Raw genomic sequence first — 25,227 nt, forward strand, 5'->3', positions numbered from 1 at the left:
TCATACTGAAATGCAAATCAAACCAACTCCAGTTAGAATAGCCATTATCAAGAAATCAAACAGATGCTGGCAGAGATGAGGCCAGAAGAAAACTATACTACAATGGTGGTGAGAGCGTAAACTTATTCAAGTACTATGGAAAGCAGTATGGCTTTTCCTCAAAACACTAAACCTAGAGCTACCCTGTGACCCAGCAATCCCCTGGACATTACCCAAATGTCTAGAAACAAGGCCATACTAAAGCTACTAGCACAATAATGTTCATTGCAGCATTATTTACTATAGCTAAGATATGGAACCAACCCAGATACCCATCAGTAGATGAATGGATGAAGATGTGGTATTTATATACAATGGAATATACATCTAGGATACATATAGTAGACATCTAGGATTCTCCTAGCAGAGGACCACAATAGCTCAAAAGCTAATGTGCATATATGTCCATATAAAAAGAGGCTAGGGAAATGACTCTAGGATATAGAAATAAGAGGATTATTTTTAGGATTGTTGTTCTTCATGTACAATGAGAAATTATTATTTTTCCCCTTGTGGTTTATCTCATGTTATTGCTGTATCTGTTTTTGGTACCTAGTATATTTGTTTATTTGAAATAGGGAAGGGAGGCGAAAAAGCAAGATGATTGGAAGGGTGTGTGGGAAGGGAAAGTGAGAGAAAAACATGGGAAGGGGTATCAATGTTCAAGAAGTAATGTATTGACTACCTGATGGATGTAACTGCAACCCCTCTATACATCATCCTGAAAATAAAATACAAAAAAGGACAAAATAATATCTCATCTTAACTCAATATATTGACTGTTAAAAGTAAATAAACACTAATCTATTAACAAAAGCAGTAACACCAATGAAATACTTGAATAGTCTCTGCATTGTCAGAAATATTTCTTTTAAATGTTCTGAATCCAGGCATGGTACTTCATGCCTTTAATCTCATCTATTTGGGAAGAAGAAATATGGAGGATTTCAGTGTGAGGTCAGTCCAGAATAAATTAATCAAATCCATATCTCAACCAATGAGTCTGGCCTAATAGGGCATGCTGCCAGCACAGCTACAAGGGAGGCTTGAGTAGAGAATGGTGGTCTGAAACTACCCAAAGAAAAAAAGTTAATACCTTATATGAAAAATTGCTAAAAGAAATGAAAGAAATCGGAAAGTAAAGAAATGAAGGAAGGCAGGTCAGGAAGAAAAAGGGAGGAAAAAAGTGACAGTAAAGAATGCAGAGGGGGCACTGGGAGTTTGGCCTAGTGATAGAGTGCTTACCTTGCATGCACAAAGATCCAGGTTCGATTCCTCAATACCACATACATAGAAAAAAGCTGAAAGTGGTTCTGAGGCTCAAGTGGTAGAGCTCTAGCCTTGAGAAAGTCCAAGGACAGTGCTCAGACCCTGAGCTGAACCCCAGGAGTGGCAAAAAAATAAATAAAGAAAAAAAGAAAGAATGCAGAGGGGAAGAGAAAGAAGGAAAGAGGGGAAAATTATTTGGCTAATACTAATAATATATATTTCCTAACTATAAAGAAACTTAATATTAAAACAAGAGTTTCAAAATATGTAGTATAAAAATGCACAGAACTTAAAGAAAAAATTAATTTTTATGGGATATCACAAATATTTATTTTAATAATTAATACATTAAACTAGTAGAATGTCAGTAAATGCATAGATGAAAAGAAGGGCATTGCGACCAGGAACATATCCTAGTGGTAGAGTGCTCGCCTAGCATGCACAAAGGTCTGGGTTTGATTCTTCAGCACCACATATATAAAAAATGCCAGGTGGTAGAGCAATAACCTTGAGCAAAATGTGTTCAAGGACAGTGCCCACGTCCTGAGATCAAGCCCCAGGACTGACAAAAAAAAAAGGAACAAAAAAAACAGGAAAGGAAAGAAAAGAACATGAACTAAGAGACCTTTAGAGAACAACCATGGACTGACAGTTGCAGAACATACAGCTTTCCTTTGCTCACATGCTACAATCATCAAATTAGACTAAATACTGAATCTAAAACATACTTGAATGTAAGCCAAATAAAATATCAACTCAAATCACAATGGGCTTACAAATGAACAAAAGAAAGAAAATTGGATAATTTACAAATATTTGGAAATTAAGAAACACAGATCTCAGTAAAATAGATTAAAGAAGAAATCTTACAAAGAACTAAGCATAATTGTAAATTGGATAGAAATGAAAAAGGTTATTAATATTTTGGACATATATCAACAACAGTACTTATGAATTTTAATATTATGTGCATATTAAAAAATAAAATGGTGTGGGCTGAGAGTTTGGCCTAGTAGTACAGTGCTTGCCGAGCATACACAAAGACCCGGGTTCCATTCCTCAGTACCACATACATAGAAAAAAGCCCGAAGAGGCTCAAGAGGTAGAGCTCTAAACTTGAGAAAGTCCAAGGGCAGTGCTCAGGCCCTGAGCTCAAGCACAGGACTGGCAAAAAATAAAATAAAATAAATGAAATGATGTGAAATCATTTTATTTTATTTTTTGTCAGTTTTGGGTCTTAAACTCTGGGCCTGGACATTGTCCCTGAGTTCTCAAGCTCAATGCTACCACTTACCCTTGAACTACAGTGCCACTTCCGGTTTTCTGGTGGTTAATTGGCAATAAGTCTCACAGACATTAGTTGCTGGGCTGGCTTTGAACCATGATACTTAGAGCTCAGCCTCCTATGTAGCTAGGATTACCAGTGTGAGCCACCAAGCCCGGCTTGAAATCATTTTATAAACTAGAAAATGGAAGAACATTGTAAACCTAAAAATTAAAGGAAAATGTTTAAATGGAGCTGAAATTAATGTAAATGAAAACTGAAAAAAAAGAAAAGCAATGAAACCAAAATACTGTTTATTGAAATTAGTAAAATTAAAGATTATTCATCAAACCTAACCAAGAAGAAAAGAAAGCCCTATCAAGGAGGCCTCCCTTTTGGTCAAACACAATGTAAAGATAATAATATGCTAACAAATTACATTCTTTGATTTACAGTTTTATTTATAGATTTCTGCTTCTGGAATCCATTCAAGTAAATTTAGGCGTTGGAAAACAACTGGACAATCTGGCATACTAGACTTTAACAGAATGGTTGGCAAAGAGAGATACTAAAGAAAAATAAAAGTAAGGCTTGAATAAATAATGAATCCTTAGGCACATGAAATCAAGTGCAGTGAACCAGTGCTCATGGCTTGTGCCTGTACTCCTAGCTACTCAGGAGGCTGAGATCATGATTTGAACCACCTGGGAAGGAAAATTCCTGAATCTCTTACCTCTCATTGATGTCCAGAAAATAGGACCTGGAACTGTGATTCCAAATGGTAGATCACTAAATTTCAGCAAATATGTTCAGGGACACCACCCCCACCAACCACCACCACCACCACTATGAAAAGAACAGCATTAGTATACTTACTACAATTTATGCCCTATTCAAGATGTATTTTTTACAAATCTTTATGTGAGAAAAGACTATCACAGTTAATCTTAGTCAACTTGAGTACATTGAAAAATCCCTAAACAATTAGTAAAGGGAAATTCTCCATGTGTTTGTAAAAATATTTCCAAAGACAATTTGCTTCAGTGTCAACAAACTGTTGGAATAGAATCACAGTGGTTAATGCCATGCAATGGGCTAGAGTGCTGAATGGAATGAAAAAAGCAGTAGAAATTTTTCCTTCAGTTGCCAGTGATTATTAGACAACAGATGATTTTACATGCAGACTAATACTTTGACTGTCCAGGTAACTTCAAGACTTTAGCTTTATATTGGGGCATATTGCGTTGTTTTTCTGTTTTGTTTTGTTTACTTGTTTTTAGTCAGTGGCAGGCCTTGAACTCAGCCTGGGCACTGTCCCTGAGCTGTTCAGCTCAAGGCTAGCTCTCTCTCTACCAAGTTGAGCCACAGCATCACTTATGGTTTTGTGGTGGTTAATTGGAGATAAAGAGTCTTAAGGACTTTTCTACCTGGGCTGACTACAAACTGCAATTTTAATATTTTAGTCTCCTGTGTTACTAGGATTATAGGCTAGAGCTACCAGAACTGGGCCTAGGCTGGTGTTTTATCTTTGGATTTTGAAACTTTCGTCTTGGACAGAGCACCTCAGTTTTCTATACTTAGTTTTCTAGTCTGCAAACAGCCACTGTGAGATATAATCACAAAGACATTTTATAATCAGACATTTTTCTTTTGCTCTTATTTGTCTGGAGGACATTAACTAAGAGAAATGGAAAGATGAATAAGAAAATAGAATGAAAATTTAGAGTAGGAGAGCAAGAACAGAAAAATGAGATTAAAAAGTGGGAAATTAAGTAAAATATTGAAATTCTTAATTTGTTGAACTTAAGTCTCTCATTTATAAGCAACATGTCCCAACAGCTAGAAGAGGATTACAGAAAGAATAGGAAATAATTATTTCTAGGACAACCATGTGGCTTTGATATAGAAAGCAAAGGATGTAGGGGAGAGAGGAAATGGTAACTCATTCAGAATATCCGTGTTGATAGGAGTTAATGCATTGCTTTAACTAATTATCTTACTTTTTACCTCCCACTCTCAGTAAGTTACTGAAGCCATTTCTCACACTGTTGCCAACAACAATGATCATCTTGCCAAATCTAATATTTTAGTCTCAAGATTTACTACTCAACTCTGCAGCTGCAATTAATGAGAATGATCACATTATTAACCCCAATTTTTATTTTCTTAACTTTCATAGCACTGTACTTATTTTTTCCCCAATTCTGGTTATGTCTTCCCATCTCCATTTGATAATTCATGAATTTTAATTCTGTCTCCCCCAAGTGTTGGCCTATTGTGTTCATAGATGTGTATAGAGTATTTCCACTTGGATATTCAATAGCTTAAGGTGAATGACTCATTACAATAGCCTCTCGCCATCTCAGTCAAAGGCCTCAGTGTTACTTCCATTATGAGTACTATAAGTTGTACTTCCTTCCCTTCATCTGTAAATCCTATCAGATCCGTTTTTGTAATGAGTCCAAACTGTGAATATTTCTCAGAACATAATCTCTGTCATTCTTATCCACATCATATTCTATCTCCCCTGGTAAGACAGCAATCTTCCTGACATTCCTCTTTCTTTTCTTTGCTAATGACGTATTTATTATCCATGAAACAGGAAGATGATAAATACAATATTAAAAGGACACCATATGCCTCTTCTTTCTCCAAAGCCTTCAAGTAGCTGGCCATCATGCTAAAAGATCTAACAAATATTTCTGAGATCCTGCAGTGGGAAATTTTGTTTTCAAACCCAATGAATGTGCAAAAGCAAATGCTTTTCCCTGGTCACACCATCTATCAAGGAAACAGTACTTAGCTCACTTTTCTGTTCTAGGCTATGCTTTGTATATCTAGACCTGGAGATCTTTTTCTTAGGCCTGTTGACCACATCTCTCAGAGTGAAGACTGTGTGTTTTTAAACTCTCCACCACTATATGCACACATGGGACAGAGCAATGTCCATGACATATCTATTTCTAGGTGAGAAGGATAACCAGCCCTTTGACATTCAGACTATCAAAAGGAGCAGATTTGAACCAAAAAATTAAAGCAGATGGTGGGTATAACATGTGGGGCCTAGGGTACCTCTTGCTGCACAGTCATGTTCCAGCTTACGAGTCCAAAAATGTTAAATTCACTGTGATACTTTGGATTTTTCCAGAAAGAGATATTTGCCAGAATAATTAAAAATATCCTTAACAACTCTTAGCTTAATTTAGTGTTTTCTTAACATCAATTTACACATAGGAATGTGTTGAAAAAACTCAAAGGAGATCATTTTAGTTACATAAATTCCTGTTGTTTTATTTCCAATTATGTTCATGTGTTAAAATATGTATAGCATAAAATTGATCATTTTACCCATTTTAGGAGTGTAGTTCCACTGTAGAAATACATCCATAAATGCAATTGACTCATCATCATCATCTATGTTCACAGGTCTTTTTCATCTTCCACGCCTGAAACACACAGGATGAGTCGTGTTCTCATCCAAGCAGAATCATGCAGCGTTTTTCCTTTGGTCTTATTTCACTTAGCCTAACATCTCCCAAATTCATCCATGTGGTAGCATTTGCCAACCTTCTCTACAATTTTGGCATTTCATTTTATAGTATGTATGACATTCTGCTTATCCACTATATCTTTTAATAGGCTATTTGTTTCTATATTCGAATTATTTCAGATACTGGTGATGCAAACATTTATGTAACAAAACTGTTTCATTGTACTGATATTATTTTTCATAACTATGTGCCTACCATAATGATTGCTGGATCCTATGTGGTAAATCTATTTTTTGACTTCTTCAAAAACCATTATACTGTTTTCCAATATATGTTTCATTTTACTTTCCCAATCAAATAACACAAATCTTCAATCCCATCCATATCCCAGCCAATACTTTTTTTTTTTGCCAGTCCTGGTCTTGAGCTCAGGCCCTGCACTGTCCTTGGACTTTCTCTAGGCTAGAGCTCTACCACTTGAGCCTCAGCACCACTTCTGGCTTTTTTCTATGTATGTGGTAACAAGGAATTGAACCGGTCTTCATGCATGCTAGGCAAGCACTCAACCACTAGGCCAAACTCCCGGCGCCAATACGTTTTTATGAAAGTTTTTTTACTGATTGTAACCAATGTAAGGGATTTGATGCTGCATTACATTGTAGCTTTGGTTTGCATTCTCCTAATATTTAGAGTAAAATTCACATGGTAATTGGCTATTTGTCTTACCTAGAGGTATGTCTGTTCAAGCTGTTTCCCATGTTTGGCATTTAATTTTCTTTATTGCTCTTATATTAAGAGTGTTTTATGTCTTTTAAAATAACACATGAGCAAATAGATTAACATGCTAATATTATCTTCTGATGCATATCTTTCAACAACTCATATGAGGCTATTTGATATAGATCAGTAATATAGTGAGTGTTTCACATGTTCAAGGCTTTTGAGGAAATCCCCTTATTTGCATGCACAAATGCAAACACAAATTCACCCACACATATATGCACCCACACATATATATAAGGTTACATTAAATCTAGAAATCATTTTATTTAGTATCACCATCTTCATAATCTTTGCTGTCCATGAACACAGGGTATATGTATTTATTTATATCTTGTTTAATGTTCATGATTGTATTTCACTGTGTAACCTGCTATCTTGGTGAGCTACATTTTGTTTCTTTGCTATTTAAATGCTAGTTTTTCATAATTACTTCTTTAAATCATCACTGTATATGAACAACTGACTTTTTACTTGGCAGCTTCATATTTGACTTTTTTCCTTCATGTGTTTTCTAATTTTGAATAAAAATTTGTTGTGGTTGCTTGAATGTTTCCTCTTGTGTAAGGTCATTGTTCCTTTCTAACTTGGGTGCCTCTATTTTTCCTAAAAATTTTGATCAGAACTTTTAGATTATGCTGAATTGCAATGGCAAAAGTAGTCATCCTCACATTGTTGCTTCTCTAAGAAAACCTTGAAGCTTTTCACCATTTAGCATTATGTTGGCTGTTCAGTTGTTTTTAGTTGTTGTCAGTTGGTTTTTGATGGCAGTAATGAGATTAGAACTCAGGTCCTCGCCTTGTGCCTGAACTTCTTTTGCTCAAGGTTGAAGTCTACCACTTGACACACAACTTCACTTCCAGTTTAGTTGATACTTTAATTGGAGATTATGGTCTCATGAGCTTTCCTGCCTTGATCTTCAGTTTTCTGTGTGGATAAAACTATAACAGTGAGTCACCACCATCGCACCCAGGGCCCATATTTTCTTTTATATGTATATTTTATTACCATAAGCTAGGTTCTCTTATTCCTATTTTGTTGAGCATATTTTCTTTCATAAAAGCTACTATGTTTTGTCCAATGTTTTTATATTAACCAAGATAATGATCTGTTTCTCTGTTCTTTCTATTGATATAGCATATTACATCAATCAGGTTTTAAATGTTGGAACGTGCTTATATTCCAGTAATAAATTATAAATATGCATGCTGTGTTATTTTCATATATTGATTAATTTGCATTGCCATTACTCCTTTGAAGATAGTTGTGGCAATGTTCACAAGGATTGTTGGTTTGCAGTTTCTTTTATTATGGTGCAATATTCTGAGTGCAAAATTCTGCCCAAATTATATTGCCTTATATTTTTCCTTTGAAGGCCATACAGAGTACATTCAACTAAACATTTGAAATTAATAAGGTAGTATCTCTAAGAATCAGATCTGCCCTCATCTTCACTGGGTTGATTCTTGCTCCTCTTCCTCCTTCTTCTCATCCTCCTCCTTCTCCTCCTCCTCCTCCTCCTCTTCCTCTACTCCTTCTTCTCTTCCTCTTTTTCCTCCTTCTCCTTCAACACCTCCTCCTCCATCCCTTCCATTTATTCCCTGTCCCCTCCCCACTTTCCTGATGTTTTAGGAGTTATTCTTTACCATCATATGAGGTCTTTATACCAAGGACCAGATGGATGTGTAAATTTAAATTATTTTAGGTATATTCTGACACACAGCATTTTCTAAAATGTAGAATTTTCCATCTACACCACTGTTTTTGAGTTCCCTAGTCTTTAAGACATGATACCCAATGAAGAGCGAAAGAATGAAAATTAAGGGGATGAGGGGAGCACCTTAATTCTTCAGATTTGGAATTTTTTTTTAACCTGAGGAAGGATCTTTTAACAGTGGGGAGAAGTGTAACACCAATGGCCACTTGCATCTCCATGAAAAGCCTGAGGAATAACAATCAGGATACAGACTCCCAATTTTCTGACCATAAGATAGGTAATTGTTGCCTATACCAGATCCTACAAGGAAGATGTCCCAGGCATAGCTCAACAAATTCTAGCTGCAAAGCTGGCAATGAAGGAAGAATAATTATTATTGTGGCAGAAACGGATATTATTTGAAGTCAGTCACATTATACAACATGAAACTTTCAGTGAAACTGCATGCCTTTTGGATCCAGTTTTCCAAACTAGTTACATCAAATTCCAGTAATGACATCATGGGCTAGATGGTGAGACAATTGCTATATTTCTCATTATAGATTCTCGAAACTCTGCTTTCTAACTTAAGTATTGAACCCCCACATCATTTTTTAAGTTTTATTTTCTTGTTGGGGTGATGTACAGAGGGGTTCTAGATACATTTATCAGGTAGTGGGTATACTATTTCTTGAACATTGTTACCTCTCCCCACTTTCCCTTCTCCATCCCCTCATCTCGCTTTTTCCCTTTACCTTCCCATTTTCAGATACACAAATAAATGTATATACAATATACCAGGTACCAAAATCAAATTCTGTAATAACCTGAGATAAACCTTATGGGGAAAAGAATAAATGAAGCATAGTTTCACATAGTATAATAAGAACAACAATAACAAAGATACTCCAAATCTTTTTTAAAGGATCATTCATTACTACTCCCTTCTCTGTGTCATGTAATTACATCCATATATTGTATAAAACTGGGAATAGGTATAGATTCTAAAAGCACCAACATTTAATGTAATTTCCTTACATCCTACATTGACCCAAAATAGTATAAATTTAGAGAGGGTTGTCTATATAAGTAAACTAAGAAAGCATTTAATTGAATTCCTCACACATTTTAGCATAATGAAGGATTTTATGTTCAAGGATTAAAAATAATCAAGAAGGGTTAGAGTCACAAGCTAGGCAGCAAAATATGTGGGAATAAAAATCACACTGTTCTGTTCTTGTAAGGGAATTTTTACAATGTACTCAATATAATATGGTATTATACAATCTTTATGTGCAGAAATTGGCATACACTTCAGAAAATAGCTTTATACCAGACACTAAATGTATGCAAATGTTTATCTTTTAGTATTTTTAATTGAAAGTAAAGTAATGGTATAGAAGTATTTTATAGCTCTAAAACTATGATATTGTTATTTTAAGGAAAATTAACTCTAAAAATTTATATATTTATATGTGGAATTTTATTCAATAAATCCATGGATTGCTATGTTGTTATTTCTTTATGGCTATTTAGATTTGCTACACAAAACCAATATTTTTGTAATGGCACTAATGTTCTCATATGTAAGACATTATTCACAGTATGCTTCCTGTTATTTTGCATAGTATTATTCTTTGTAAAACGTAATGTTTTGGCTTTGGGAGGCATATTGCTATCAAATGCACAGGACTATAGTTGTGGTATGGAGCCATAGTGTTGTTGCTTGATTTAAAAATTACCTTCACAACCTAATGAATAAGTTAATTTAGAAGGGATAGGAGAGACTGATCAAAATGAGATAGAGAAAAGGAGAAGATATTGGAACAAAGTATAGAGAATGTGGATATTTCAATCTGATTTTTAAAAATTCTGATATTGTAATTGTCAGTAAATACGAAAATAGAATTGATATTTTACATATCTAAATCAGTTACAATCTGAATTATTAATTTATAAAATTTGTCAAAATGAGTTTGCTTCTAAATAAAATCACAAAATTTTACCTACTTGTATCTATTTTTCCCTGGTGAATCATTTCAATTTTTATATAATTTATATTTCACTGTCTTTGAGTAGTTCTAGAAAGAAGTTTCAAGTCAACATGTCAGTTTATGGTAAAATAAATTTGATCATGTCATGCCTTTCATTATTATCCTCCTTCTCCCTCAAAGCCACACAACCCTTCTCCACACATTGACCTCGTTCCATTTTCATAGCTATTGACTGAACATTATGACTGCAGTCTTGACATCATCCCCCTACATGCTCCATCCCCATACATATGCCAGCTTCCTGGCATTCATGTTGTTAACTGTAAATGAGTTCTTCTATGTATTTACACCTGTAATCATTTCCTGTGCTTTAATTTTTTAAGTAATTAATTTTGCCATTGATGGAGCTTGAGCTCAGGGTCTGGGCACTGTCCCTGAACTTTTGTGCTAATTTCAAAGCTCTACCCATCTGAACCATAGTTCCATTTCCAATTTTCTGGTGGCTAATTGCAGATGAGTCTCAGAGATTTCCTGTCAGACTGGCTTTAAACTGTGATCCTTAGATTTCAGTCTCTTGAGTAGCCAGGATAACAGGCATGAGTCACTGGCCCCTGGCTTTTAGTTAATATTCTTAATCTCTGTTAAGTAATAAAGTAGTATAATTCTGATTTTGCCTTTTATAAATGACCCTGGAGCACTAGCCTGTAAAGATAATACAAAAATAGAATTTTTACTTTTACAATAAAATTTAAACTAATTTATGAAAGAATAAACTTTCAGATGTTCCCGAATAGCTGATTTTCCACCTCTCCCAATCTCCCATTGTCTTTTTCCTTTTTATTTTTTGTAAGTCCTGAGCTACAGCACCACTTCAGTGTGTGTGTGTGTGTGTGTGTGTGTGTGTGTGTGTGTGTGTGTGTGACTGAGAAATCAAACCCAAGATTTATTGCATGCTAGAGTAGCACTCTACCACTCCTGGCTCCAATATATGTTTAGTGTCTACATTTTCTTTGGCTTTGGTTCTAAACCTTGTCCTTTTGCTTCCATAGAAACAGTTTTCTGTACTCCCTGAGGTTTTTCATGTTGGAAAGACTTATGTTGGGAGACAAATGAGACTTGTAAGCATGGATTTAAATTGTTATAAAAAGTATATTTGGAAAAATTGGGAGGGGGAGAAATAAATGATTGATGGAAGATGCACATCACTCGTAATCTACCTGTTGAACTGAAACTACTCTGTAAAACTACTTCAGACCAAATAAAATCAAATTTAAAAGCATACTTAGTCAAAAATTTAAACAACTAAGTCTTTATAAACAATGTAGATGCATTTACATACAAAAATGCCAACCATGATTTGATCCATTGTTTTTCTCAAGATTCTTTCTTATATTTTAAAAATAGAATGGTAAATTCCAGCAGAATTTACAATGAACCTGTAAAGCCTCTTTACTTATGATACAAAACAAGCATTGTCATTACATGTCCATTGCACTTACTTTGAGCATATGTACCCCCAAATATAAGAATTTATTATCATTCTATAATTTTTTTCATTTTGATCTATGATTACTTTACCCTAAACATTGCTCTTTGCACTTTTTTCTTTTTTTTTGCCAGTCCTGGGCCTTGAACTTAGGGTTGAACACTGCCCTTGGGATTTCTCAAGGATAGAGCTCTACCACTTGAGCCACCGCACCTCTTTTGGCTTTTTTCTATGTATATGATACTGAGGAATTGAATCCGGGTCTTCGTGCATGCTAAGCAAGCACTCTACCACTAGATCAAACTCCCGGCCCCTCTTTGCACCTTTTTCTATTGCTATCCATATTCATTTTGTCACGGAAAACATTCTTTAGATTGTTAGTTATTTCTTTTGCGATGCTACCACTCACATTTTTTTTAGCTAATTGCTATAAAATTGTCATCTCTATGAATCTGACAATATTAAGATCATGTGTGACATTTGCATTAATCTGATGATAGAGTAATTAAAATTATTTGACTTAATTATTCCACCACTCTTACTGGACACACTATCTCTTCTTTTGTTTTACTTTAGGAGTGAATGTATTCCACTTCTGACTGATAATTTTTTCTTACACTGACAACTTTATGTAGACCTAGATTTTCCTTTTTAATTCACATCCATTCTCCTATACATCTCACATTGTCTTGCCACTTTTAATCACTTTTTAATTTGATTTACATTCCAAATTTCTCTTGTGAATTATAGATTTGCTGATTTCACCATCAAATATATACCACAAACTGAACAACAAAAAAAGTGAGTTGCTGACATTTTTCTTAACTAACATTAGAACCTTGATTTTTGCACTTTTACCAACATCAATGCACTGCAGTTTTTCTGGATGACTTGGTCTCTTATATGTTAATTACTCCTTATTTTCTCACACATTCTGTGATATGTATATATGTACTATTTCCAAACTCCTCCATCTGCTTACCTCCTACATTTATTTCTTCTCCAATCTGGGGATTCTGTAGAATGGGGGAACATAGCAACATACACACACACACACACACACACACACACACACACACACACATATACACACACACACACACACCTATATATATATATATATAGGTGTGTGTGTATATATATATAAACAAAATTGTCATGAAAATAGAAGAGAAGCTCAACAAAATTAATAGCAATGAAAACTTACATATATAGAATACTTTTTTTTGCCAGTCCTGGGCTTGAGCTCAGGGCCTGAACACTGTCTTGGACTTTCTCAAGGCTAGAGCTCTATCACTTAAGTCTCAGCAGCACTTCCAGCTTTTTTCCATGTGTGTGGTACCTAGGAATCGACTCTGGGTCTTAGTGCATGCTAGGCGATCACTCTACCACTAGGTCAAACTCCTGGCCCATGAAATACTTTTTAAAAGAAAAATTTCTATAAAAGTATTGAGTTCATATACTAAATAACTTTACTTTCTAGCTATACAATTCAGTTTTGTCCATCAATTAGTGCCTTGAGCTCATCTAACAGTAGTGACAGGAAACAAGCATTAAAGTTTGTTTTTAATATTTCTATATCAAACTCAGTAATAATTTTTAAAACCATCAAAGTAGTGAAAAGAAATCTATGTGATATATTTATGTATGGAAGAAGAAACCTTTAGTTTTCTAATCTGTACTTTATAACACCTTGGAACATGAGTTATAGTCTGATTTTCATAAAAGGTACTTGAGCCACCAATCTTTTCCTTTTCAGCTCTTTTGTTTTAGGTTTAAATTGATACCTTTGGGATTTTTTGTTCTTTTCATGTTTATATCTATTTATTCCAGTAATATTAGACCAATATGCATTAATAAGTGTATGGCAGAAAAAGCCTAGAGGAAATTAATTGTCACTAACAACCCAGGATTCTGTGTTCTAATAAGCAGAACAGGCTATGCATTCTTTTATGTTGATTATACATGCAGATAATGAAATTTCCATTAAAAAGTAAACATCACAAATATATTTCTGACATGTTGTACATATCAACAAAGAAATTAAAATTAGCATGCCTTTAACATTATACAACCTCTCATTTTATGTAGTTAAAATGAGGGAAACAGGATGAAATGGGAAGGAATCAATGCATTGTTTTAAGGAATTGAGGATTTGTACCTCATTTTATTGTAGACAATCTGCCTTCCCTATTAGTAAGAATTTTCTAATAAAAATATTACATATTTTATTTTTCTAACAACAGAAACAAGGCAAGATGAAAGCTAACAATGCAAATACATTTCTTGTAGCATTATTATTTTTTTTTTCCAGACCTGGGCTTGAGCTCAGGGCTTGAGCACTGTCCTTGGACTTTCTCAAGGCTAGAACTCTACCACTTGAACCTCAGCACCACTTCCGGCTTTTTTCTATGTATGTGGTACCGAGGAATTGAACCCGGGTCTTCATGCATGCTAGGCAAGCACTTTAACCACTAGGCCAAACTCCCGGCCCTCTTGTAACATTATTTATCATAGCTAAGATATGGAAACAACCCAAATACTCCTTAATGATGAATGGTTCAAGAAATGTGGTATATATACAAAATAGAATCCTATATTTCCATCAGAATGTACAGTATCACCACATTTGTAAGGAAATGGAAAGACTTAGAAAAAGTCATATTATGTGAAGTAAACGAGTCCCAAAGAAACACAGGCTCCGTGGTTTCCTTCATTAGTGTATGTCTTGGATTTTCTTAGCAAAAGATCACAATAGTTCATTAGCTGTGTACATTCGACCCTATAAAATGATGCAAATCAAAATGAACTCCAAGATATGGAAATAAGAAGTTTTTGTCTTTTTTTTAAAGTACTGTGTGAAGTTATAATTTTTTTCTTTTTCCATTTTTCTTTCTTTTCCTTGGTTTATCTCCTGATATCACTGTTTTGGATTTTGGTACCCTGTGTCTTCTATGTACATTTATCAGATTTGGGGAAGAAAAAAGAAATAACAAAATGGTGAGACAAAAAGCAAAGGGTGAACCAAGCAGCAATGATACTCAAAAGACACTGTTGGAAATGAAATTTACAAGCCAGGGGGAGGGAAGGTTCTAGGAAAGAGAGGGAAAGTGGGAGAAAAATGAGAGAGGGGGTAAAAATGTTTAACAAGAAATATACTCAGAGCCTCCTGAGGTGGCACCCATCTGTAATCCTAGCCACTCAGGAGGCTGAGATCTGAGGATCAAAGTTCAAAGCCAGCCCAGGCCCTCAACACTACATCTTTACAATAGGCTAAAATTGAAAAAGCAATATTTGTTTCATTTTACAATTGCTCACTTTCAATAGTTCTTTTGATACTATTAAAGTGAAATTTATAAGACTTTATTCTATCATTGTCATTGGAATATTTTTGTATTAATATTTCAAAGTATTTAAAGTTTCAATGAATACAGTAAGTCTTGCAAACTTGACTCATGAGTATTATAAAAATACAGTCTCTGACCAAGCATAATAAATTAAGCTTATAAATACTGACTTCAGAATTACCCCATTTTTGTATTCATATGATTGCTTTGCTCTAGCTCTTTGCAATTTTAAAGTTCCCTCACAAAACAGTTGGTTACTTGGTCAGTAGATGTTTCTTTAGAAAAAACTTGTCTCAAATTAATTGGGCTTTGTGTACAACAGTTTCAAAAGTTTCATTGTGCTTCCAGGCATTAAAGCACACACCCACTGTTCTCAGTGTTGTAAAGCACAAATCAAAGATCAGTCCATTGTCACAATATTTTACTTTCTCATTCTCTTTATCTCTTCCTCCCTCTCTCCCCCCTCAGTCTTTCTCATTCTTACATACACAAAATCAAATACACACACAGACACACACATACATATAAACTCACATTATGCTGAAAGATTAAAAGCAATATAACCATGTATCATAAGTGATTGTATCTTTCATTTTATGTGGCAAGCTTCAACTCTGTAATTACATTCCACCTTGAAGTAGTGGTGCTTTCTTTAGGCATTATTAAAGTGTGACTCTGCACTTAACTAATTGTTACTAGAAAAGCAGAAGGCAACATTTACCCTAAAAATGGAAGCCATTCCTATGCTACACTTATTCTTAGGCTATGAGTCATGGCACTGTTTATAATTGTTTTATTGACAAGAGGATAAAATTTTCTTTCACTTGTTATCACTTTAGCAGATTGCTAGATTACTTTCCATTGATTAAAAATGGCTATTTCTTACACTACTTGCTTTTTACTGTCAGTTAATATCTAAAAGCAATAGGTAATCCATCTCCTTTTCACAGTTTACATAATGGATGCAATTTTGTCATTCTTTTTTAGGCTAAAATCTTTCACCATTCCTCCTACTTTCTCAGTTTACTATATTAATCAGTTTGAAATTACACTAGAAATTCTTCAGTCACACTTCCTTTGCCAGCCCACCAAGACAATACCACCTGGTATGTCTACTCCTCTCTTAATTACTTTGTTTTGATATTAAGGTGGCTTAAATGGACTCAAGACCGTAATAAAATAACATCCAGTTGCACATTTTTGCTGTGTCAAAATAGTTTGCATAAACTACATATAAGGAGGAATTACTCATGTTAGCACAGTTGCACAGCTTTCATCTCATAGTCTTTGGCTTTTTTGTTTCATGGCCTGGGTTATAGGAAAATAGCATAGTATGGTAGATAAAAATCAGAGAGTAAAAGAAGCAGTACTTAAGGGCATGTTTCTAGTGACCTGCTAGCTCTCAATATGATCTTCTGCTGTTCCACCACCTACAAATAGTCAGCTCAGATTTTCAAACCAATAGTAACTAAGTCTCTTCATGAAGAAAGAAATGTTCATAGAAAAATACCAGTCTTAAGAGCAAGATTCAAACACACTTTGTCTAACACAAATATGATTAAGAGCTTACCGAGAATAAAAAGTACCCAAGGAATATCTTGATTTAATGATTTGCTAAATTGCCTTCATAATTTAGGAGATTGAAAATAAGAGTTAAACTTCTACTAAATCATTCAAACAAGTACTAAGGATGAGATACTTAAATGGTCATTTACATGTGATTTGAACAAGGTCTGATAATTTCAAAATATAGGCAAATGATCATTTTATGTTTTTCAATTGAAAAAATTAAATAGTTCAAGAAAAGATCTGTGATTAGGCAGAAATTTCCTTGGACTAGTTATGTATCTATACCATCAAATTATGGAAAATGACTTATCTGTTTTTGATGAAAGTCTAGATTATGTTCACTTTAAGATGAAAATTGTTACCAATATTTTTCACATGTAAATGTCATTGTGTCCACTGTTATGAGTATAAAGTATATACTAAATACTGGGTTCTCTTATGCTAATTCTCACAATAATCCACAGATTAATTGGAGTGATAGTGACAGCAGGTGACAGCAGGTTCATCGAAATATCTAGAGTGGAGAAAACAGAGTATGCTGGAATAGAAAGTAAAAACAATATGCAATTAGTATGTGCTGATTAATTCAGAACCCTTAGATCATAAGATAAGAGAGGGAATGGAAGAGGGGTCGCAAAGGCAAAACGAGTGAAATGCATGTAGAATTATCACAGAAAAAAATTGCAGTCTAGGTCCCAGAAATTAATCACTACTCTGTGCTAAATATAGTTCAGCTGAACAATATTCACCAAAATAGAAGCAGAATAGAATGAACCATTTATGATGTTGGAATAGTAAGACTAGAAGTAGAAATAAGGGTTATCCTGATTAATATGTAATAGATGCACATTTAAAATATGACAGTGAAACACTTTGCAGCAATTAAAACACACACTATATGTAGTTATAGTAATATATAGCATTAGTATAAAATATATGTATATAAAATTATTTCCAATACGTAAAATGTATATTTAGTATTACAATCATTTGCAATTTTTAGGCAGTATATAATAAATCTAGTATACATTTCATATTATAATTTCAATGTTTTATATTAATTTATAATTTAATACTAAATAAGGTGAATATTTTAATATAACATGAAACATAATGCTATACAGTTGGTCATATATAATACCATATTAACTATATTATATTCTGCATATATAAATTTTACACATGTATGCATATCCCACATATGCATTATATAGGTATGCATACATAAAGAATGAAAATAAGCAAACCAGACCTTGTTTACCATTGGGAGAGTGAAAGTGATTGAAAAAGATGAATAAGAATGTATATTCCCAAAGAATTTTATTTGCTTATTTATTATTTGAAGGAACAATATCTGCTGAAAACTGTTTAGGAGGAGTTGGGAAGAGGGTGCCAAATTTGGTGGATTTGGTATGGGTTTATTATAGGCATGTATGAGAATAATACAGTGAAACACCCCTTGTACAACTACTCTATACAAATAAGAAATCCTAAAAACTCAAATAAAAAAGAAAGAGTAATTAAAATACTATTAAAATAGCAAAGCTAACCAGATATTGAATATTTATGTTGTCAGATACAGATAGAAGAAAACCATAAAATATATATTTTAAAAATTTTTTAATTAATAGCATTGGGAATAGTTATATGTTATATGAAGGACCAAGAAACTTTGGAATCAAGGATGCGTTCTAGGTGTGAAATTATTCACTAAGGCCAAAACACAGTGACAAATTGAGCTAATATTTGAACAGTTTTTTTGAGAATGATTTTAGTATTCCATTTGAATTAAAAAAAAAAAAAAACTAGTGTAGCTTTCCTCAGTTAAATATTAAACAAATTCCCTCGAGATGTAGATAAACTTGGAAATCAAGAAATTATATTTAAATGAAAAGTTTAGTTATTTCTATTGTTTTTCTGGTTTTAATTTTTTAAATTCTAAGAAAAATAGTAGGAAATCTTCAACAGCACCTTCTTTACCAGCCCATCAAGAAAATATCATCTGGTACAACTACTCCTCTCTTAACTTTTGTTCCTTTGATTTTAAGGTGGCTTAATTCAATTCATGACCATAATGAAATCAAATCAAATAACAATCAGTTAATCAGGCTTTTGTTGCTGTGTCAAATACCTTAAATAAACAACACTTAAAGAGGATTAACTAATGTTGAATCATAGTAACACAACTTTCAACTCTTAGTCTTTGGCTGTTTTGTTTCATGGCCTGTGGGAAGGCAAAAAACAACAACAACAAACAACAAAACTCTTGTTTCTATTTCCTGGAGTTTTAGTAAAGATTATTTTGCATGATCAGATACACATAGGAATTGTACCTTTCTGCTTCTTTCCTCCTCCGTGTATTCTCCTTTGTTCTCACTGTGTGTGAATGCCTTGAGACCTGTATAATTTATTATGTCCTGGTTTATTTTAGATTTACCTTCTGCATATGAGAGAAAACATGCACCCTTGTGTGTGTCTGAACTTGGTTTACCTCACTTAACATGATTTGTCCCAGTTCCATCCATTTTGCTGCAAGTGACAAAATGTTACTCTAATGGTTATGTAAGATTCCGTGTCTAGGTACCACACTTTTTGGATCTGGTCATGTATTTTAGGCTTATAGTGAATTGGGCAGCAGCATCTTTTCAATTCAATATGGTACTTGCCACTCAGTGCCCTGGGAGATCAGGAAGTTTTATAGAATACAATGATAGAAGTTGAATAAAACTTCCTGAGAATTATAATTAACTGCGAATAGGTTCTTGTTTGCTGATTGTTAATTTAAATTGAGAAGAATTGTCTAAGCCCACAAATTGTTAGTTTGCTACATGTTTTAATAGAAGCAATAGACCTTTAGTCTGGCTATGAAAGAAAACTCTAAATTAGACCATATTTCACAAGCACTAAGAACATAAAACTTTAGAAGATTACACATTATATTGTGAGCCGACTAGCCATTTTACTCCAAGAAATCATGACTTCAGTGATGCCTCATTGAGGGTGGAAAGTTGGGTATGATTTGAGATACTATTATATGATATGTATATATATGTGTATGTACATGCACATATGTATGAATATATAGATATAGATATAGATATCTGTAATAGAAAGAATGTTATAGAGAGACATTCACATATATACACACATCTAATTTGAATTCTTAATTTTCCATGAAAAAATAAAGGATTTGAAAATGAAAAGATTTTGCTATCACTATAAATTAAGTAATACATAGCCTAAGAAAAATGTAGGGCTTCTGGGGCCGGGAGTTTGGCCTAGTGGTTAAAGTGCTTGCCTAGCATGCATGAAGACCCGGGTTCGATTCCTCGGTACCACATATAGAAAAAAGCCGGAAGTGGTGCTGAGGTTCAAGTGGTAGAGCTCTAGCCTTGAAAAAGTCCAAGGACAGTGCCCAGGCCTTGAGCTCAAGCCCAGGACCGACCAAAAAAAAAAAAAAAAAAAAAAAGTAGGGCTTCTGAAATTCTAATACTCTTTTTCCATGAAATCTGGATACCATCATGGCTTACTCTGTACATGTCATTAGGTAAAGCAAGTTGTATGACAAAACTTCATATAAACAAACAGGGAAGGTGATTTCACTCATGATGTGTTCATACCAAACATTTAGATGCAGAGAGAAATGAAGTCAAGGGCTGGGAGCTGAGTGGTAGGGTGCTTGCCTAGCATTTATGAAGACCTGGGTTTGATTCCTCAGTACCACATACATAGACAAACCTGGAAGTGGTGCTGTGGGTCAAGTGATAGAGCTCTAGCCTTGAGAAAGTCCAAGGACAGTGCTCAGGCCCTGAATTCAAGACCCAGGACTGGAAAAGAAAGAGAGAGAGAGAGAGAGAAAGAGAGAGAGAGAGAGAGACAGACAGACAGACAGACAGACACAGACAGAGAGAGGAGGAAGTTAATTGACTAAATAAAGCTTTCTTTTTTTGAAGCATTTTTAATTTATTTTTATTTTTTATTGTTCTGTAACGTATAGACGGGTTACAGTTACATTTGCCAGGTAGTAGGTGCATTACTTTTCAGACATTCATACCCCTCTCAAGTTTTTATCCCCATTTTCCCCTACCCCAACCCCATCCCAATCTTCTTGTTTTACCCTCTTCCCTTTCCTATTCCCCTCAAAAAAAAATAAACATATATACAATACACCAGGTAACAAAGTCAACACCTATTTTTTCAATTTTTTAATTTTTCATTTTTTCAGTCTGATCCCATGCCTCGAATTCAGGACCAGTAATTTGTCCCTGAGTTTGGTGGTGAAGGGATGGAGTGCTCATCACTTGAGCCACAGCTCCATTTTTGGCTGTTTGCTGGTTAATGGAGATAACAGTCTCATGGAAATTTCCTTCACAGGCTAGTGTTGAACTCTGTTCCTCAGAGCTCAACCTCCCAAATAGCTAGGATAACAGGCACAAGCCACTGTCACCATGCAGAGCATTTATTTTGGACACATTCATTCAAACCTCTTTAATTTTTCAGAGAAATGTATAGATTTATCCCTCGTGCCTTCTTGTTATGTATTCTCAACTGTGATTTAGCCAACCCCATAGATGTCCTCTTAGTTCTGAAAAAGAGAGCCACAGAGTGACTTTCTCCTCCTCTTCTTCATCAGGTACAAATGGCTCCCACCTAACTGTGAGGAAGATGAGCAAGTGAAGAAATAAGTGGACTTTGGGGCCAAGGGAAGGGCTGTCCTTGAAACTAGGGATCTTTGGAGCTTCTGACTCCAAGTGCAAATTTCTCATTTGCACACCACTTGTAATTTGCAGCAGGGGATTGAGGCTTGGGACTTGAATGAATGGCAGAGCACAGTTGTGGGTGTGCTTCTGTTCTTAGGGATGACATGGAGGGCTCTGTGCAGAAAGTCTACAATCAATATTAAAATTGCCTCTCTCAATGAAATTTTGAAGACTTGTACTCTAGAAGTTTCTAGAATTGAGTGGTGATCAGTCTGCTTGCAGGAGTAGCTACTTCTTTCACAAGTTGCATGTGTGCATCCAATAAAGCTGTCTTAAAACAGTGATAACATTCCATGCAAAATGTCTTGGAGAGCAGTAGATAGAAAAAATAATAATTTTTGTATATACACATATATTTAAAGTTTTAATATTAAGTCTGTTTATGTTATAATTAAAATTGTTACACCAAATAAAATCATTTCTCAATGCACACCATCATTTTCTCTTCATTTCTTTTCCTTTCTTCCTTCCCAGAAGAAATGATGTATTAAAGTGCAGTTGTGAAGATGTTGTAGATACAGATTACTCAGATTGTGTACCGTGTATATATTTGATTTAGTACACATCATGTATATTCTTTAGGCTTGCTATATAACAGGAAGAAATATCTCATCATATAATTGTTTCAAGGGACACATGAAATAAAGCATACAATGAATTTTAAAGTACATCACACAGAGTAAATGCTTGATAAATGTTAATGATTATTGGTAATAGGTGGAAAATGCTTGAAATCCTCAAAAATAAGTGTGATAAGGGCAAATATGCAGATAGATTCTATGGAAAGCACAAATAGTATAATTCTGTAAAAATACTGGTACTTCTGAGAGGTAAGAGGGGAGTCAAAAGGAAGTAGAAGAATGAGGGTAGAAGAATTAAAGGGGAAGGGAAAATGATGTAGGCAAAAATTCAGTGTATATATCACAGAATAGAGAAATATAAGGAAAGCAGAGATCAAAGAGGCATGAAGATACTGAATAGAAGAAAGAAATGAAGAAATGGAGGGAGGAGGGGAGGGAAGAAGAGAGAGAGGCAGGAAGGAAGGAAAGAAAGAAAGAAAACCCAGGTATCCTAATGAAACATTCTCTCTAATCTTACCATAATCTTTTTTATCATAATCTAATCTTATCAGTAATAAGATCATAAATCATCGGTGGTGTTTAATGCATTGATTTTAATTTGATAAAACCCCACATTTTCAAATGTTTGCCTCAACAGGGCATGTTGGTATATGCTTGCAGTGCCTAAACTTTGGAAACTGAGGTATAAATGCAGGGGTTCTTGGCCAGCATGGACTATGGTGTTAGTTCTAGAATACAGTAGACTACAAAGGGAGATTCTTATTCAAAACAAGCAAAATAAAATAACTTTCCTGTGAAAAGTAGAAATAAGCTAAATTGAAAGGTGACAGAATTGGAGAAGAATTTTACCAGATATCCAAACTTTACTTCATTTCCCCACAGTGAGTCCAAAAGAGGAAACTCTTAGGAAGGGAACACAAAGTGCAATACCTATGTGCACCTGATTATATAAAATAATAGTTATCGAAATTAACGAGAGGAAATGGAAGGATGAGGGTTTTATTTGCTACTGTTTTTTGTGTTTTTCTTTTTGTCTTATTTGTCTTTGTGAGGGTCATGGAGGGCATTGAAATGGAAGGACGAAGAGTGAACAAACACACCAGTTAGTTCTCACTAGACATGGTGTTGAAAATGAAGTATTCAACTTGTAGGTGGAGACAGGAAGGAAAAATTGAGCAAGAATGAGGCAAGGGTGATACTGTCGCAAAAATATGTACCCATCACCTGACCTATCTAACTATAACCCCTCTGTACATCACTTTTATAATAACAATTTTTAAAGTGCCCATACACTAACGTCAGTATAGCCACACACACACACACACACACACACACACATACACACACACATACATAAATAAGGTACCTCTTCATTTAAATTCATTTAAATTCCCTATTACAACTACAAACTTCAGCAGCATTTTCTAGGTTTGGAATATAAATAGTGAATTTTATTCAAATTCACTAACTTTTGTAATTTATTTATTTTAAATAATTGGCCTAAAATGTCTTAAAATTTATGAATTATTCTACAAAGTGTTCTCAAAATTATATCAGTACTTTAATATCTATAATATTTGGAACTACTTATTGGTTAATTTGAATAACTCATATTTATCATGATATTGTGCAGTAGGAGTAATCTTTTAATTTTATGTCATAAAGTGAACAAAATAGTCTTCATCTATTCAGTATTCCTTTGTTACATTATTTGGTAGCAAACCAGCATTTCTAGTTTAACAATACATATGTCTAGGTACTCCAAAATAGGGTTTTATGCTCCATACACTCAATCTTTGCAGAACTATGCAATTTTCAACAGGAAATCCAATTCTATAAAGTTTAATTATTTTATATGGTGAATGCAATGTGACTCTCCCCTCCACTCCTCTCCCCTTTACTTGGCTGGGTGATACATGGCTTTCCTCTGGAGGGTTATATTTTTTCAATGCAGCTACATTATGAGAACACCACACACATGCACAGACACACACACACACACACACACACACACACACACACACAGAATTGGCATACATCTTTTCCCATCTCCTTTCAGTAATTATACTTCATGGAACTCCATGTGTTTTTTTCACTTGTGTGGTCTTCTGGAAATAAGAGTTTGTTTTAATCCAAAAAAAATGTCATTTCAGTATTTTGGTTGGTTCAATAGTATTCTCTTTTTCAAGGGTAAAAAGCCTACCCATTCCAAAAGCATGTTAATAATTATGGTATTAATCAAGAAAGAAATTGCTATAGTTCAAAATTAAAATTCATCCTGACTGCTCTGTTCTGTAATAACTAGGTCAGGAGTTTTGGCACTCCTCCTTAGAATGTGCTTACCACTCATATGTATTCCCTCACCTAGAGGCCTGATATTTTTAATGAGATTATATCAAAGGATGTGAAGGCTAGAGAATAGTAACATCATTTTACTGAGTAATTCCCAGAACTCTGATCCATTTCAGAAAGGCAATTAAGTCTGATGACTACAATAAATGATACTAAGAGATTATAAAGGTTTTACTGCATGAGTAAAAACTTTAAAAAATAGTTAGGTCTACTTAACATTTTTTAAAAAAACACCCAGAAAGAGAAACTGTGGGGGCTTCCTTTTTTCTCTTTTCATTTTTCAATTTATCTGAATGCATACAAGTGATTTTCTCTTCCTGTTTCTCTGTTGCACTTGTGTGTACCCTGATAAATGATTTCTTTGAATGGCACTAAAGGAAGTAGATTTTAATTGTGCACTTTTCCTGCTTGCTGCCAATATCTATAATGTTCATTAGCATGATATTCCTGTGCTTTTTTAAAGCCAAGGATGATGACTATGTCTAACTCTCATTTTCATCAAAAGACATGTGTGCTTTTTGCCTTTCACCAACCCTAGCTTATTACTGTCAGTGCTTTCATAGACAATAGATGAGTTTCGAAAAACAAACAAGAAAGTC

Source organism: Megascapheus bottae, chromosome 9 (genome assembly GCF_031878675.1).
Source record: "Megascapheus bottae isolate mThoBot1 chromosome 9, mThoBot2.hap1, whole genome shotgun sequence".
Lineage (NCBI taxonomy): Eukaryota > Metazoa > Chordata > Mammalia > Rodentia > Geomyidae > Megascapheus > Megascapheus bottae.